Genomic DNA, 19,707 nt, shown 5'->3' on the forward strand with positions numbered 1-19,707 from the left:
AAGGTAAAGAGGCAGCCAACTCAACGGGAAAAAATTTTTGGAAACCATGTATCTGACAAAAGACTGATATCTTGCATATATAAAGAAATCCTACCACTCAATGACAATAGTACAGTCGGCCCAATTATAAAATGGGCAAAAGATATGAAAAGACAGTTCTCTGAAGAGGAAATACAAATGGCCAAGAAACACATGAAAAAATGTTCAGCTTCACTAGCTATTAGAGAGATGCAAATTAAGACCACAATGAGATACCATCTAACACCGGTTAGAATGGCTGCCATTAAACAAACAGGAAACTACAAATGCTGGAGGGGATGTGGAGAAATTGGAACTCTTATTCATTGTTGGTGGGACTGTATAATGGTTCAGCCACTCTGGAAGTCAGTCTGGCAGTTCCTTAGAAAACTAGATATAGAGTTACCATTCGATCCAGCGATTGCACTTCTCGGTATATGCCAGGAAGATCGGAAAGCAGTGACACAAACAGATATCTGCATGCCAGTGTTCATAGCAGCATTATTCACAATTGCCAAGAGATGGAAACAACCCAAATGTCCTTCAACAGATGAGTGGATAAATAAAATGTGGTATATACACACAATGGAATACTACACGGCAGTAAGAAGGAACGATCTCGTGAAACCTATGACAACATGGGTGAACCTTGAAAACATAATGCTGAGCGAAATAAGCCAGGCACAAAAAGAGAAATATTATATGCTACCACTAACGTGAACTTTGAAAAATGTAAAACAAATGGTTTATAATGTAGAATGTAGGGGAACTAGCAATAGAGAGCAATGAAGGAAGGGGGAACAATAATCCAAGAAGAACAGATAAGCTATTTAACGTTCTGGGGATGCCCAGGAATGACTATGGTCTGTTAATTTCTGATGGATATAGTAGGAGCAAGTTCACAGAAATGTTGCTATATTAGGTAACTTTCTTGGGGTAAAGTAGGAACATGTTGGAAGTTAAGCAGTTATCTTAGGTTAGTTGTCTTTTTCTTACTCCCTTGTTATGGTCTCTTTGAAATGTTCTTTTATTGTATGTTTGTTTTCTTTTTAACTTTTTTTTCATACACTTGACTTAAAAAAGAAGGGAAAGTTAAAAAAGAAAAAAAAAAAAAAAGGAAAACAAGGAAAAAAAAAAGATGTAGTGCCCCCTTGAGGAGCCTGTGGAGAATGCAGGGGTATTCGCCTACTCCACCTCCATCGTTGCTAACATGACCACAGACATAGGGGACTGGTGGTTTGATGGGTTGAGCCCTCTACCACAGGTTTTACCCTTGGGAAGACGGTTGCTGCAAAGGAGAGGCTAGGCCTCCCTATGGTTGTGCCTAAGAGCCTCCTCCCGAATGCCTCTTTGTTGCTCAGATGTGGCCCTGTCTCTCTAGCTAAGCCAACTTGAAAGGTGAAATCACTGCCCTCCCCCCTACGTGGGATCAGACACCCAGGGGAGTGAATCTCCATGCCAACGTGGAATATGACTCCCGGGGAGGAATGTAGACCCGGCATCATGGGACGGAGAACATCTTCTTGACCAAAAGGGGGATGTGAAAGGAAATGAAATAAGCTTCAGTGGCAGAGAGATTCCAAAAGGAGCCGAGAGGTCACTCTGGTGGGCACTCTTATGCACACTTTAGACAACCCTTTTTAGGTTCTAAAGAATTGGGGTAGCTGGTGGTGGATACCTGAAGCTATCAGACTGCAACCCAGAACCCATGAATCTCGAAGACAGTTGTATAAAAATGTAGCTTATGAGGGGTGACAATGGGATTGGGAAAGCCATAAGGACCACACTCCACTTTGTCTAGTTTATGGATGGATGAGTAGAAAAATAGGGGAAGGAAACAAACAGACAAAAGTACCCAGTGTTCTTTTTTACTTCAATTGCTCTTTTTCACTCTAATTATTATTCTTGTTATTTTTGTGTGTGTGCTAATGAAGGTGTCAGGGATTGATTTGGGTGATGAATATACCACTATGTAATGGTACTGTAAACAATCGAAAGTACGATTTGTTTTGTACGACTGCGTGGTATGTGAATATATCTCAATAAAATGAAGATTAAAAAAAAATAAAAATAAAATAAAAAAATAAAAAAAAAGAACACTGGGTACCTTTGTCTGTTTGTTTGTTTCCTTCCCCTATTTTTCTACTCATCCATCCATAAACTAGACAAAGTGGAGTGTGGTCCTTATGGCGTTCCCAATCCCATTGTCACCCCTCATAAGCTACATTTTTATACAGTTGTCTTCGAGATTCATGGGTTCTGGGTTGTAGTTTGATACTTTCAGGTATCCACCACCTGCTATGCCAATTCTTTAGAACCTGAAAGTGTTGTCTAAATTGTGCTTAAGAGTGCCCACCAGAGTGACCTCTCGGCTCCTTTTGGAATCTCTCTGCCACTCAAGCTTATTTCATTTCCTTTCACATCCCCGTTTTGGTCAAGAAGATGTTCTCCGTCCCACAATGCCAGGTCTACATTCCTCCCCGGGAGTCATATTCCACGTTACCATGGAGATTCACTCCCCTGGGTGTCTGATCCCACGTAGGGGGGAAGGCAGTGATTTCACTTTTCAAGTTGGCTTAGCTAGAGAGAGAGGGCCACATCTGAGCAACAAAGAGGCATTCGAGAGGAGGCTCTTAGGCACAATTATAGGGAGGCCTAGCCTCTTCTTTGCAGCAACCATCTTCCCAAGTGTAAATCCTGTGGTAGAGGGCTCAACCCATCAAACCACCAGACCCCTATGTCTGTGGTCCTGTTAGCAACCATCGAGGTGAGTTAGGCCAATACCCCTGCATTCTCCACAGGCTCCTCAAGGGGGCACTACATACTTTTTTCCCTTTTTTTTCCCCCTTTTTTTTCTTTTTTAAATCAACTGTATGAAAAAAAAAAAAAAAAACAGTAAAAGAACATTTCAAAGAGACCATAACAAGGGAGTAAGAAAAAGACAACTAACCTAAGATAACTGCTTTACTTCCAACATGTTCCTACTTTACCCCAAGAAAGTTATCTAATATAACAACATTTCTGTGAACTTGTTCCTACTATATCGATCAGAAATTAACAGACCATAGTCATTCCTGGGCATCCCCAGAACGTTAAATAGCTTATCTGTTCTTCTTGGATTATTGTTCCCCCTTCCTTCTACATTATAAACCATTTGTTTTACATTTTTCAAAGTTCACATTAGTTGTAGCATATAATATTTCTCTTTTAGTGCCTGGCTTATTTCGCTCAGCATTATGTCTTCAAGGTTCGCCCATGTTGTCATAGGTTTCACGAGATCGTTCCTTCTTACTGCCGCGTAGTATTCCATCGTGTGTATATACCACATTTTATTTATCCACTCATCTGTTGAAGGACATTTGGGTTGTTTCCATCTCTTGGCAATTGTGAATAATGCTGCTATGAACATTGGCGTGCAGATATCTGTTTGTGTCACTGCTTTCCGATCTTCCTGGTATATACCGAGAAGTGCAATCGCTGGATCGAATGGTAACTCTATATCTAGTTTTCTAAGGAACTGCCAGACTGACTTCCAGAATGGCTGAACCATTATACAGTCCCACCAACAATGAATAAGAGTTCCAATTTCTCCACATCCCCTCCAGCATTTGTAGTTTCCTGTTTGTTTAATGGCAGCCATTCTAACCGGTGTTAGATGGTATCTCATTGTGGTCTTAATTTGCATCTCTCTAATAGCTAGTGAAGCTGAACATTTTTTCATGTGTTTCTTGGCCATTTGTATTTCCTCTTCAGAGAACTGTCTTTTCATATCTTTTGCCCATTTTATAATTGGGCCGACTGTACTAATGTCATTGAGTGGTAGGATTTCTTTATATATGCAAGATATCAGTTTTTTGTCAGATACATGGTTTCCAAAAATTTTTTCCCATTGAGTTGGCTGCCTCTTTACCTTTTTGAGAAATTCCTTTGAGGTGCAGAAACTTCTAAGCTTGAGGAGTTCCCATTTATCTATTTTCTCTTTTGTTGCTTGTGCTTTGGGTGTAAAGTCTAGGAAGTGGCCGCCTAATACAAGGTCTTGAAGATGTTTTCCTACATTATCTTCTAGGAGTTTTATGGTACTTCCTTTTATATTGAGATCTTTGGTCCATTTTGAGTTAATTTTTGTGTAGGGGGTGAGGTAGGGGTCCTCTTTCATTCTTTTGGGTATGGATATCCAACTCTCCCAGCCCCATTTGTTGAAAAGACCATTATGACTCAGTTCAGTGACTTTGGGGGCCTTATCAAAGATCACTCGGCCATAGATCTGAGGGTCTATCTCTGAATTCTCAATTCGATTCCATTGATCTATATGTCTATCTTTGTGCCAGTACCATGCTGTTTTGGCAACTGTGGCTTTATAATAAGCTTCAAAGTCAGGGAGTGTAAGTCCTCCCACTTCGTTTTTCTTTTTTAGAGTGTCTTTAGCAATTCGAGGCATCTTCCCTTTCCAAATAAATTTGATAACTAGCTTTTCCAAGTCTGCAAAGTAGGTTGTTGGAATTTTGATTGGGATTGCATTGAATCTGTAGATGAGTTTGGGTAGAATTGACATCTTAATGACATTTAGCCTTCCTATCCAAGAACATGGAATATTTTTCCATCTTTTAAGGTCCCCTTCTATTTCTTTTAGTAGAGTTATGTAGTTTTCTTTGTATAGGTCTTTTACATCTTTGGTTAAGTTGATTCCTAGGTACTTGATTTTTGTAGTTGCTATTGAAAATGGTATATTTTTCTTGAGTGTCTCTTCAGTTTGTTCATTTCTAGCATACAGAAACATTACTAACTTATGTACATTAATCTTGTATCCCGCTACTTTGCTAAATTTGTTTATTAGCTCTAGTAGCTGTATCATCGATTTCTCAGGGTTTTCCAGATATAAGATCATATCATCTGCAAACAATGATAGTTTTACTTCTTCTTTTCCAATTTGGATGCCTTTTATTTCTGTGTCTTGCCGGATTGCCCTGGCTAGCACTTCCAGCACAATGTTCAATAACAGTGGTGACAGAGGGCATCCTTGTCTTGTTCCTGATCTTACAGGGAAGGCTTTTAGTCTCTCACCATTGAGTACTATGCTGGCTGTGGGTTTCTCATATATGCTCTTTATCATATTGAGGAAGTTTCCTTCAATTCCTACCTTTTTAAGTGTTATTATCAAAAAGGGATGTTGGATTTTGTCAAATGCTTTTTCAGCATCTATTGGGATGATCATTTTATTTTTCCCTTTCGAGTTTTTAATGTGTCATAATACATTGATTCATTTTCTTATGTTGAACCATCCTTGCATGCCTGGAATAAACCCCACTTGGTCATGGTGTATGATTTTTTTAATGTGTCTTTGTATTCGATTTGCAAGTATTTTGTTGAGGATTTTTGCATCTATATTCATTAGGGAGATTGGCCGGTAGTTTTCCTTTTTTGTAGCATCTTTGCCTGGTTTTGGTATTAGATTGATGTTAGCTTCATAAAATGAGTTAGGTAGTGTTCCATTTTCTTCAATGTTTTGAAAGAGTTTGAGTAAGATTGGTGTCAGTTCTTTCTGGAAAGTTTGGTAGAATTCCCCTTTGAAGCCATCTGGCCCTGGGCATTTATTTGTGGGAAGATTTTTGATGACTGATTGGATCTCTTTGCTTGTGATGGGTTGATTGAGGTCTTCTATTTCTTCTCTGGTCAGTCTAGGTTGTTCATATGTTTCCAGGAAATTGTCCATTTCCTCTACATTATCCAGTTTCTTGCCATACAGTTGTTCATAGTATCCTCGTACAATTTTTTTAGTTTCTTCAGGATCTGCAGTTATGTCACCTTTTTCATTCATTATTTTGTTTATATGGGTCTTCTGTCTCTTTGATTTTGTCAGTCTAGCTAGGAGCTTGTCAATCTTGTTGATCTTCTCAAAGAACCAACTTTTGGTGATATTTATCCTCTCTATTGTTTTTTTTTTTTTTTGTTCTCTATGTCATTTATTTCTGCTTTAATCCTTGTTATTTCTCTTCTTCTACTTGGTTTAGGATTGGTTTCCTGTTCATTAGCTTCTGCAGTTGATCCATTAGTTCTTTGATTTTGGCTCTTTCTTCATTTTTAATATATGCATTTAGTGCTATAAATTTCCCCCTCAGCACTGCTTTTGCTGCATCCCATATTTTTTGGTATGTTGTGTTCTCATTTTCATTCATCTCTATATATTTAGCAATTTCTCTTGCTATTTCTTCTTTAACCCACTGATTGTTTAGGAGTGTGTTGTTTAACCTCCACGTATTTGTGAATTTTCTAAGCCTCTGATGGTTATTGACTTCTAATTGTATTCCATTGTGGTCAGAGAATGTGCTTTGAATGATTTGAATCTTTTTAAATTTATTGAGGCTTGTTTTATGTCCCAGCATATGATGTATTCTGGAGAAAGTTCCATGAGCATTGGAGAAGTATGTGTATCCTGGTGATTTGGGATGTAATGTTCTGTATATGTCTGTTAAACCTAATTCATTTATCAGATTGTTTAGGTTTTCAATTTCTTTATTGGTCTTCTGTCTGGTTGATCTATCTATAGGAGAGAGTGATGTGTTGAAGTCTCCCACAATTATTGTGGAAACATCCATTGCTTCCTTTAGTTTTCCCAGTGTTTCTCTCATGTATTTTGTGGCACCTTGATTCGGTGCATAGACATTTATGATTGTTATTTCTTCTTGTTGAATTGCCCCTTTTATTAGTATGTAGTGGCCTTCGTTGTCTCTCAAAACAACCCTGCATTTAAAGTCTATTTTATCTGAGATTAATATTGCTACACCTGCTTTCTTTTGGCTGTAGCTTGCATGAAATATTTTTTTCCATCCTTTCACTTTCAGTTTCTTTGTGTCCCTGTGTCTAAGATGAGTCTCTTGTATGCAACATATTGATGGTTCATTTTTTTTGATCCATTCTGCAAATCTATATCTTTTAATTGGGGAGTTTAATCCATTTACATTCAACGTTATAACCGCGAAGGCATTTCTTGAATCAGCCATCTTTTCCTTTGGTTTATGTTTGTCATATATATTTTTCCCCTCTCTCTATTAATATCCTTTATTGTACCCATACCGAATGTCTTTGGTATTGAACCTTTCTCCAAATCTCTCTGTCATTTCTTTGTTTCTCTGTCTGTAGGGCTCCCTTTAGTATCTCCAGCATGGCAGGTCTCTTGTTAGCAAATTCTCTCAGCATTTGTTTGTCTGTGAAAAATTTAAGCTCTCCCTCAAATTTGAAGGAGAGCTTTGCTGGATAAAGAATTCTTGGTTGGAAATTTTTCTCTCTTGGAATTTTAAATATATCATGCCACTGCCTTCTCACCTCTATGGTGGCTGCTGAGTAGTCACTACTTGGTCTTATGCTGTTTCCCTTGTATGTGGTGAATTGCTTTTCTCTTGCTGCTTTCAGAACTTAGTCCTTCTCTTCCGTGTTTGACAGTGTGATCAGAATATGTCTCGGGTGGGTTTATTTGGATTTATTTTATTTGGAGTTCATTGAGCATTTATGATTTGTGTATTTATGTTGTTTAGAAGATTTGGAAAGTTTTCCCCAACAATTTCTTTGAATACTCTTCCTAGACCTTTACTCTTTTCTTCCCCTTCTGGAACACCAATGAGTCTTATATTCGGACGTTTTATATTATCTTTCATATCCCTGAGTTCCGTTTCGATTTTTTCGATTTTTTTCCCCATTCTTTCTTTTATGCTTTCATTTTGCATTCTGTCAACTTCCAGGTCACTGATTCATTGTTCAACTTCCTCTAGTCTTGTACTGAGTGTCCAGAATCTTTTTAATTTGGTCAAGAGTTTCTTTAATTTCCATAAGATCATCCATTTTTTTATTTAGTCTTGCAATGTCTTCTTTATGCTCTTCTAGGGTCTTCTTGATCTCCTTTGTATCCCATACTATGGTCTCATTGTTCATCTTTAGTTCTTTGAGTAGCTGCTCTAGGTGCTGTGTCTCTTCTGATCTTTTGATTTGGGTGTTTGGGCTTGGGTTATCCATATCATCTGGTTTTTTCATATGCTTTATAATTTTCTGTTGTTTTTGGCCTCTTGGCATTTGCTGAACTTGATAGGGTTCTTTTAAGATTTGCAGATCAATTGAAGTCCTTATCTCTAATTTATCAGATCTACAGGTTCATGGAGTACACTTTAACTAACCAGCAGGTGGCGTCCATGAGCCACCTGTTCTCCACAAGCCAGTTCTCCCCTGTTTTGCCTTTGTGGTGAGTGGGGGAGTGAGTCTTGTGGGGTCCAATTGCTGTACCAAGCTTGCGTGTGTAGTTGGTTCTGCCCGCCCTGTATATGGGGCGTGTTTCTGGGCAGTCAGGGAGGGGTGTGGCTCTAACAATCAAATCTCCCTCGTGATCCTGTAGTTTTAAAGCTGTTGCAATAGTCTAATCCTTCAGTTCAGTCCTGCCACAGTTTGTCTCTGCCACTGACCCACAAGTCCTTGGTATTGGAGTATGGCTCCTGAGACTTGCAAGTGGGTCCCTCTTCCAGGACATGCACCCCCTGGTCCTCTGTTGAGGGATGACTGTGCTATGTCATAGGTGAGTGCCATCCCCCCAGGGTGGTTCTGGGCTGCTGGGCTGTGTAGGGAGGTTCCCAATCTGCTGAACTGATGGCTGAATGGGGCTTTGTTAATTTACACTGCTCCACCTTCCCAACTCTGGGACAATCAGCTGAGGTTGCAGGGAAGGCTAATGTCCATGCCCAGTTTTGTGGTGTGTGCCTATCATTTGAAGCACTTCTGTCACACTGGGTTGTCTGGGGCAGCTCTGGGCTATGGGGCTGGCGATGGGCAGGAGTGTTTCCTGTCCACCAGGATGATGGCTGTGAGCGGACACCCCCCTTTTCTTGGGAAGTTGTGGTGTTTAGTGAATTTTCTCAGCCACTGGATTATTGCCTTTTGTCTCAGAGCTCTCTTAGTTCTGCTCTTGTCTTGACCTGCCCAAATTGCAAGTCTTTGAAGCTTTCTGTATTGGGCTTCTTAGAGTAATTGTTTTAGAAAAAGAAAAAAGGATTAAAAAAAAAAAGGGCCCTCCTCACAGATCTAATGGGTTATTGAAATGCTAAGAGACAAAGCAAATAAGGCCATTAAGGAAAGGTCCACAGGGCATAGAGATCAGCTTTTCTTCAGGATTTTCATATGAACCTCAGGGCCTGAGCTCTGCCCTTCCCCTTTCTATGTTCATCAGAACTCCAAAAATCCTCCGCTTTTATTTTGGAGTTTTTCGTGCTGTCTTTTCCTATGCCTGTCTCCTCTCTGGTAGGCTGGCTGCTCTCAGATTCTCTGGTGTCTGGTATCAGTCTATCTATGGTTGGAGTTTGGATCAGTAGAATGAGTTTCCGATAAGAGCTGCCACTGCAGTTCTCCCTTCTCCTTCCCGGAGCTGACAGCCCCTCCTCCCATGGGACTGAGCCTGGCAGGGAGGGGTGCGGGTCCCCTGGCCACAAAAACTTACAGAGTTCGCTGATCACAGCAGTTCCACATTTTCATGAGTGTTGTATGAAGTATGCCCAAAGTCAGATTGCTCTGTGGTGTCCAGTCCACGCAGTTCCTGGCTTTCTACCTACTTTACTGGAGGAGTAACTAAAACATACAGCTCACCAGTCCACCATCTTGCCCTGCCCCATCCCAGACAATGTTTTTAAACCACTAAGGACATGATAAGGTTAACATGAAGTGCAAGAAGCTATTTTGATAAAACAGATTTTTTGCCTTTTCCATTGATTATTCAGGAAATCATTTTTTTTATTAAATTCAGTTTTAATGAAATACATTCACACACCATACAATCATCCATGGTATACAATCCACTGTCCACAGTATGATAACAGAGTTATGCATTCATCACCACAATATATCTCTGAACATTTTCCTTACATCAGAAAGAACCAGAACATGAATAAAAAATAAAAGTGAAAAAAGAACACCTGAATCATCCCCCATCCCACCCCATTTGTCCTTTAGTTTTTATCCCTATTTTTCTACTCATCCATAAACTAGATAAAGGGGGTGTGATCCACAAGGTCTTCACACACTGTCACCCCTTGTAATCTACATTATTATATAATTGTCTTCAGGAGTCCAGACTGCTGGGTTGGAGTTTCATAGTTTCAGGTATTTACTTCTAGCTATTCCAATACATTAAAACCTAAGAGGTGTTATCTATATAGTGCATAAGAATGTCCACCAGAGTGACCTCTTGACTCCATTTGAAATCTCTCAGCCACTGAAACTATTTCATCTCATTTTGCATCCCCTTTTGGTCAAGAAGATACCCTCAGTCCCATGATGCCAGGTCCACATTCATCCCCGGGATTCATATTGTGCATTGCCAGGGAGATTTACAACCCTGGGAGTCAGGTCCCACGTAGGGGGGAGGGCAGCAAGTTCACCTGTTGAGATGGCTGAGTTAGAGAGAGAGAGGGCCACATCTGAGCAACAAAGAGGTACTCAGGGGGAGACTTATAGGCACAATTACATGCAAGTTTAGACTCTGCGGTAACAAGCTTCATAAGGGCAAGTCCCATGATCAAGGGCTCAGCACATCAAACCGCCAGTCCCAATGTTTGTGACAACATCAACACCAGTCCAGGTGAGGATGTCCAACACATCTGCACCTTCCCCCAGATCCTCGGGGCTGGGGAGGGGGAGGCTGTAAATATATTTATTATCTGCCCAAATTACTCTGGGATGTGTCACTATTTCACTCCAGCCTATACTAACCTACCATATCTCACTTCCTATTCAAAGTTACATGCAATTGTGCTGTTTGAACAAATCGACCGTAGAGTTGTACCGTTTAAAAAATTTAGATCTTGTACCAAATAGATATCTCTTCCCTTAGTCTCATATGGAAGTTGAAGTTTTAAAACACAATCAGTTTCAACATTTACCCTTTGGCCTGGCTTGCCCTGGTCTTAACCAGACCTGCTTCATTCATATCACTAAGTGATGTCTGGGTTCTTTTTCAGCTTTTTTTTTTTTTTTTTTTTTTTTGACAGTGGCTGTATGCACTAATAATGACATTCATATCTGCCAAGCTCTAGCTCTGAGTTTCAGGTGTCTCAGAGATATGCATTTTTCCAGAGACCAATCAGGTTATATGGTAGGGGATCAGAATCTCAAAGTTTAGAGATAGGCATTACAATTCAGGGATAGAGTTAACTGCTGTAAGAGCTTACAATCTAGGGACTATTACAATTATTATGTCCACATTAGGCTATGTTCTAAGATTCAATTCTGAGTTTACACATTGTAGTTAGTCCATATTGGTTAGGCATCATCCCTCTCACCATGTTTTCTCCAACACTTTTACTCATATATATATACTAGGAAAACATTTTTTTATAACCTCTTACTAAAAAGTAACACCTTAATAAAAGCACATTTTTTATATTTTATATTAAAAGTTAGAAAAATGATTTTAGAAATTGTTTTTAAGCAAACATTTTACAACATGTAATTGCCATGACAAGAAGTAGGATAGGAGAAGGAGGAAGAGAGTGGCTGAGTTGATAGTAAAATAGGAGTATATTTTGTGAATTATTAGGCACATACATTCAACATAGAATATTAATTACTGCTTTAGGTGGTGGTTAGAATATTTAATGTTATTTTGTTTTATAAAACCACTCTTTTTTTCTTTATGTGAGGTTCTATTTTTAAGAAGTTATTACTAGTTTTTACCATTTTTTAACTTTGACCACAGAAATAATTGTTTCCACAAAACTTTTACAACCCTCCATATCCATTTTTTACCTGTGACTACAGAAATAAATTTCCCACTTCACAAACCTTCTGCAACTTTCTGTATTCATTCAGGCTTCATCCCACATTTTTAAACAGTCATTTAGGACAAAGCTATTTTCTTTTTCCTTTTAATTAGAAAAACATTCTTTATACCTTTTATACAGCATGCTGTTACCATTGAAATTAAACTTGTTAGAATAATTCTAAATATTTAAAACACTTTAGTTAATGCATCTTGAAACAGTAATAAACAATGTTTTGGCAGGGATTAATGGAATGTATAGGTATAGCATTGTTTCTCTTAAAAATACACACAATGATTTAACTGCATGAATTTTGAAATTTATGAAAGTATTTTGTTTTCTTAGATTTGTTAAATTTTTACAGGCATTATGGTTCTGCGTATATGTTTATTACTATATCACTGAACAAGGGTGAAACCACAAATAAGCTTTATAATTTTGTATAACAATTACTAAATTAGAGTATTTGATATTTTTAATGTTTTTGCTATTTGCTATTCTATGGCTTCTCCTCTATGCTTACTTTTTATGTGCCATAAAGTTTCCTCAGCAGGTGTGGGACATTATAGGTGGATATTGGCTAAAGCCTTTGCTTTGTGGTTACTAGAAGTTTTACCAATTTAATTATTTATGTGGCAAAGTATTATCTTATATTTTTTAATGTAGTGTGTCAACTTAATACTGTTAAATGTTTGAGGTTTAATGACAAGTTGAAGTGAAGACAGTAAGTTTTTTTTTACAAACTCCAGGTTTACCACAGTGATTACCAAATAATTGATAGATACATTTATTTGAATTCTTTTGTAAATTTGGTTGGATCAGCTGAGAATGACTTGAGCTGTTTTTTAATTTGGCTTAAGTTTGAAAGGGAGAAGGGAACATGGAAGTGAAAGGAGGTGAAAAGGGTTGGGGAGTTTGTGTAGAGTATGGGAAAGGGGGACAAAAGGTGGGTTTTAAGGTAGGAGAGTACTTAGGGGCAGGGGTAGGTTTGGGAGGAGAAGAAGAAGGAAGGAAAGTAGAAGAGGTTGGAGAGGAATTGGGAGGGGGATTATTTGAGGTAAGAGGGGGCTTATTAGGGATGGGGGTAGTTTTGGGAAGGGTAGGGGTTAAGGACAAGAAGAGGGGAGCAGAAGGGGTTGGAGAAGAATGGGAAGGGGGAGTACAGTCAGGAGGGGGATGGTCCACGGGTTTAAAGGAGCAGATGCTGTTTAAAGGCATTTTAGGGTTAGAGGGTTTTGCAATTTCTGTAGAGGGGCAGTGGAAGACTTGGAAGGTTTTTATGGAGGAGGAGGATTTGGTGGGAGGTGACAGAGTGGCACAAAGATAGCTGAGAACAAAGAGTTTAGAAAGCTTGAGAATAGGGAGCTTCAGACCATTTGCCATTGCACCAAATAAAATTATCTAGTTCCGTGAGAATTTGCCAATTGAAAGTGCATTTTCTGGCCAACATTTTTGTTGTTCTAAAGGATACTGCAGCCATATTGTATTACAGAAATGAGTAAGTTCTTTTGGTTTTACCTCCCCTTCTAAATGAAGTTTATTGAGATTATGGAGTAAACATCTGAGGGGAGTAGATTTAGGAGGAAATGCACTTTTGGAGTCACTTAAAAGTGAATGGATATTATCCATGATAATTTAAGAAATTTAAGAGGCTTGTTGCTTGTTAGGGAAATTTGCTCATGGGAGGCTTACAGAGATTGCCTGTGAGAGGCTCACTGTCCCCTGCTCCTTTGGAAACTTACAGAGGCCACCCAAAATGTTGCTTAAGTGAGACTAACAACCCAAATCTGTACAATCCATCACAGCAACAAAGCAGGCATCTCTGGTTTGTCATTGGGGATCAGGAAATTGCATGCAGTCTTTTGCTCAAGTTGTCCCCCAAGTTACTTTGACTGCTGCAATGGGGAAAAGTGCTCCTGGAGCATTGGAGAGTTTTGACTGAGTGCTAAGATTTTGTAGGCTTATGAAGCTGGGTGCCACATTAGAACAGGCTTAGGCACTGCACTGGGGCAGGCCGAGGTGTCCCCAGGACACTGAACAGAACTCTTGAGGGGAGGATCTGGGCAGAATGACATTACTTATCTAGGGCTGAATTAGTTGTAGATATTTGAGAACCATGAGGGTGAGCTGGCATCACATCAAGGTGGTTTGAGTTGATGGACTCAAAGCACTGAATGCATGGAAACCTGTGTAGTTTGGGGAATGGAGTTGACTGGAAGGTTGCCGCATTGCCCAAAGGGGCCAGGAAACTTAAAACTTAGTTGGTCCTCTGAATGGGGTTGACTGAGAGGCTGTCCTGTTTTACCCCTAAGGGGCCAGAGACTCAAGCCTCAAATTTCTGTCCTGGGTTTTGGTGCCAGATGTCAGGTCAGAGTCATTCAAGAAGCCACACAACACAGTGAGTCAAAGTTTTAAGTAGAAATTTTAAGATTTATTACAGGAAGAAAGTAGGTGGGAGGCAGCAAAAAGAAAGAAAATGGCTCCAGCTCCCTTTATGAGAGCTGCATTTTTAAAGGCAAAGAGAAAAAACCACGTTGGGAAGGAAAAGTGTCTTCTGAGTGGTATCTTGTGCCTGTGGGCTTATCATCTTTTGAGCTGATTGGTTGCTAGGGTTCTAACACACTACTCTTCTTTGAAGTGCAGCTACATTATCTATTTTGAGGGAGCAGGCCTTTTGAGGGTTGAGACACCACTATGACTAGTTTTTAAACAGCCTTCAACCCATATTTTATGGCCTATCTGTTTTCTATGAGATAAGCTGCAGGGCTCCTGGATCAGAAATTCCCTCTATATGTTATACTCTTTTTCTGGGATCTAACAAGAACCAATATTGATACATAATTAATAACTAAAGTCCTCAGTTCATTAGATTTCCTCTTGATTCCTGAATGTCCCATTTCTGTTTCAGCTTCCATCCATGACATCACATGACATTTTGTCACCCCATCTCCTTGGGCCATGCTTGGCACTGATGGTTTGTCAGACTGTCCATGTTTGCTGACCTTGGCTGTTTGAGGATGACCAGTCTGGGACCCTGTAGGAGGCCCATCCATGAGCATTTGTCTGACATTCTCCGTGTACGTAGACTTGGTTATGGGTTTGGGAGGAAGACCACAGAGGTAAAGTGCAGTTTCCATCACAGCCTATCAAGAGTGCATGCTCTTAACAGGACTCACCACTGAAGATGTCAACCCTGATAAAATGGGATAGTTTAATCACTCAGATAATGCCAAGTGTCCACACACTCAGGAGACACACTGACCTGCCCTTGAGGGCTAAGTCTGAAGCAGCATCAGGAGTCTGAGGAGGGTTGAGCATCAGTGTCTGCAAACCCAGCCCCAGCCCCTGGCACCTCACCATGGTAGGTACCTGCTGGTGGCCAGGCAGCCCTCAGCTCCTCAGGAAGTTCAAAGAAGAACATGGAGCCAGGTGCTGACCTGAGTGATGGTGCAGTGAGCTCATCATAGCCAGCTGCCTCCCATGGGTGACCAAATGTTTCACAAGTGATCAGTGAGGTGTTCTCCTGACAATGTGCCCAAGTCACAGAACTAAGAAAATAACATAGACAGGGAAAACCCAGCAATTTTTCTTAGAAACCAGCTTCAAAAACTATGACATGTAAACACCTGCCATTATAAAACAATCAAGAGAGGGTCATTTTTGTTTTAGAGTGGTTTTTAATTTTGGACAAGAAATAATCAGAGTTCCTATAATTTTCATGATATCTTAATGTCCTTCAACTCAATCAATGCATATTTTTAGTCTCTGACCAATGATTAAATATTTCTCATGACAGCTAATGCAATGAAATTTCAACAACTCAAGAATTTGAACAATTTTAAAATTTATTTAGGTGAGATATAATCTTCAGCTACTCTTGCTTTTCCTAATTGAAAACACTACTTTTCAAAAGGATGATGTTGATTTATGAAAATAGTCTGTGATGAAGATCTCTGCCACACTGATTTCAAGGTTATCTCATGACCCCCAACACATAACCACAATTTACACCATATAAGCCTCATTATCCATAGGAACTGTTTAATAAAATTTTCTTGAACTTCTAGTACATGCATGGATTTGTCCTATGACAGTGAGAAACCTCATGACTGTGCAATGGTCTCTCCCTGAGAGGGTTCCACATTTTCAAGAAGCAGCCCAGCATGAGGCTCACTTGCCCAAATATAGAAAGCAGAGAACACAGCCTGTGGGAGCCATGTTCTCAGTCTGCAGAGAGGAGACCAACAAAGTAGACCTTGGTCCAGGAGGGAGATGAGCTGCATGATGACAGGAACAGGCAGGAAAGTTCCCCCTGGGAAGGGCCATTTACTAGGAGGGTGGGAGGTTAAAACACAGGGGGTTCTGCTTGTGCCACTCAATCTGCCCCTGCAGAAAGCTTCTGGCTGAGAGCAGATTCATGCACCTGTGTGCCTTGGAGTGATGGGCTGGATTTGGCATAGTGGAGGCTGAGTTGAGTGCAAAGTGCAGCCCAACCAGGAAGGGGAAATGAGGAGATCTGATAAAGACAGGGGGTCATGGTGAGCAGTAATGCTAGGGGCAGGAGAGGTGCTCCCACCCACCAACCAGGCCTCTGTGTGATCTGGGACAGAAGGCTGCACTGAGTGGACCCCAGAGGCAAATATCTCAGGAACCCTCTGAGAAAGGCAGTCTCTGCACAGAACTTTGGGTGAAATAACCTGACCCCAGCCCTGCCCTCAAGTCCCACAGGGATGCAGGATGACCAGTTGCCACCTGGCCTGGCACTGGCTGGAAGGACTCCCTATTTCCTGGGCATGTCTTGGCTCCTGCCTCCCACCCAGACCTGAGTGCCTGAGATTCAACAGCAAACACTCATCCAAGTGGAGTCAGCTCCCCTCCACTGAGTCCCTCTAATCCAAGAGACACAGGACACCTCAACACCACCCTCCAGGGTAGAGGAGAACAGTTCCAGTCTCAACTCTGTGCCTCTGGGGCCTAGGTCATCCTTTAATTCCCCTTCCTGGCCCTCTTTCTTCTTCACTAGTTCCATCTCCCCAAAAGGTGGTGAGGGCTTAGGCTGGATAGGGGCCTCTGGGTCAGGCTGGGAGAGTTATAGGCACTGCATCAGAGGGGGCTGCTCCATGTGACCTCCTGGAAAATGTCCAGTGGAGAGCCATAGAAATCTCTAAAACTGTTTACTTGGGAGAGAGGGTCACCTTTGAGCCCATGGCAGTGGCACAATGATGTAACCCTAAATCTCATGTAAGAAAATTAAGGTCTTGTACACATGCCAGGCTGAGACATCCACACCTGAACACACCCTTGGTGTGCAATGGGATGTCATACTGTCCCAGGAGCTTCATGTTGAAACTGCAGATGGAGATGCAGGAATCCATTGCCCAGCAGGTCACAACCATCTGTCCCTAATCCCCATGTCCCCTCTGAAGTGGGCTCTGGACCAGTGTATAGCCAGGCCACACCCAAGCTGTTTGCAGAAAACATTCATTTCCTCCTTGTAAAATTTGCACCTCAAGATGGAGTCATTCAGATTGACCAGCTTGTGGGTTCTGCAGAGGGGCTGCCCCTGCCTCTTGGCCAGACTCCTTAGAAGATCCCACCTGGGGGCAGAAGAGAGACTGAGACATCTGGACCTCACTGGCTGCACCCAAGAGCTTCATGCCTCACCTATTGCACCTCTTTCAGTGCCCCACATGCTACACACAAGACCTCTGTTCCTCACCTGCTGCACCTGTGTCAGCACCAGCTCAGGGCATGGCCTGGGCTCAGAACTGGCTCAGCCACTCAGCACCAGCGGCTGCAGACTCCCACTGCTGAGATCATGACCTGCTCTAGGTCACATGCCATGCCCAAGCCAGGTGGGTAACTCTCACAATGACATTATCTTGGTTTTTCACAGAAGGGGGACCTCAGGACAGGGTGGGGCTGCAACAAGTAAGGCAGAGCTTGGGGACTGAGCTGAGAAATCCAAATGCCAAATTAAAATAAATGAGATGAGGTTTCAGGCTGAGAAAAGGGCAGATGGGTGAGATACATGCTTCAGCAGGATCGGGAGAAAAGTTCTTCTTCTCCCACAGACAGATGGAAACTCTAAGACACAGAAAGGGACAGGCCCTGAGAGGGTCCTGGGAAATACATGCACCCCAAATTTACCTGGCCTGACCCCTGGGTCTGAGATCTCCCACCTCTCTGGGGGCCTGCCTCAACACACCTGGCATCATAGACACAGGTGCTGGCATCGAAGAGGTTGCCAGGTCCCTGGCTGACCTGTGTGAGCAGGTCATCACTGCCATACACCTGAATGCACAGCAGCTCAGTGGCCCCATGTCCCCAGGAAGTATTCCCATAGTGAGTCTTCCATGCCCTGGCAGCTCAGCATCTGTATCCAGGGAGTCCCCATCTCCTGGTGTCTCAGCATGTAGGTGGGGGTCCCCAGGGCAGTGCCTCATTGGATCTGTCTGCAGGTCACAGAAGCCACTGCCAGGCCCCAGCAGTCCCCATACATGAGTCCCTGCCCCCACAGTGCCCAACCTGGACCAGGCTTTTGCAGGGATGCATGCCACCAAGGAGACTCAGGGGACTCCTCCCTGGCCAGGCCTTCAGAGCAAGAACAAAACAAAGACGACACTTCCCTTCAAAATTTTTGAGGATTAAAAGAAGTTAAACCTCACTTTAATGCAAATCCCCACCTTTATATCAAATGTCCCTATAATTATTACACCTCATTTTAGTGAATTCAGTTGCATTAATGAAATGAAGTTAGCAATATGTGAGCATCTCTCCCTCAAAGCAATCAGCTGTTGGTGACTAGTGCTTGTGCTGTCCCTGGAGCCTGGAGACCTGTGGGGTGCAGCAGACACTCACTTGGATGGAGGGTCCAGCAGAAAAGTGGGCCACAATATGGGAGGGACAGAGCCATCCCTGGTAAGTCTTATGGAGTCACCCCAGCCAGCAGTCTTAGGGAAAGGGCATGCAGTCTGACACCTCATCTGCCACATGGGTGAAATCCCCTCCCCAGACACCACCAGGCAGGTGGCAGGGGCCATGGGCTTATTGCAAGCTTGTGTGAGATGCTGTGGGCATGTTCTCAGTGAGGCCTGAGCTCTGTGGTTGCAGAAGGAGGGCACTAGTCTGCACTCACATGAAAGATTTGATGGAAGACCTGGGATTGCTCCAAGCTCATGTGTGTCATGAATAGTTAGATGTAGCAATTTAAATCAAGCTCCTAATTTTCCTCTAGGAGTGGGTACTATGGTCACCATTAAGGACTCACTCTCCTCTTTCTGGTGGGATGTCCATCCTCAGGAAATCAGACAGTATTCAAGGAGAGTGGCTTAAATAAATCATGGGACATGCACACAATGGAACATGAGGATGTCATTTAAAAAGATGGTATAATTGAGTTAAGTGTAGGCAAGCCAATATGAAAAATTGGCTGAGACAAACACAGCAAACCAGTAGAAAGCATGCCTTATGTGAAGAATACTCTCACCTGTGCATCTCTGAAAAGGAAAGTGCTCATTGGACATAAACCATATCATCAGAACAGTTCATTTCTGGGACACAGAATGTTAGATGGTTTTTCAGTTTCTTTTTGTGCATTATCTTACTTTCTACATCATCTAAAATGAACATGGAATACTATTCTAAAGAGAATAATTGCAATGTATCAAAATGCACCCAGGACTGGGTACCTAATTTGCAGGGCTCAATGCAAATGGAAATGCCAGGCCCTTGATAAAGATTAAGAATTTTGAGATGGCAACTGTGGATTGTGGGTCCTTCTGAACCAGTGGATGATGATGCTGGCTCTGGATGTGCCAGATGAAATGTTATAAGGAGAAGCACCTGGGCTGCCAGCCCTACATGGAGGCATGGTGAGTCTGTACAAGTCAGAAAGGGAGGT

Source organism: Choloepus didactylus, chromosome 16, assembly GCF_015220235.1.
Source record: "Choloepus didactylus isolate mChoDid1 chromosome 16, mChoDid1.pri, whole genome shotgun sequence".
Classification (NCBI taxonomy): Eukaryota; Metazoa; Chordata; class Mammalia; order Pilosa; family Megalonychidae; genus Choloepus; species Choloepus didactylus.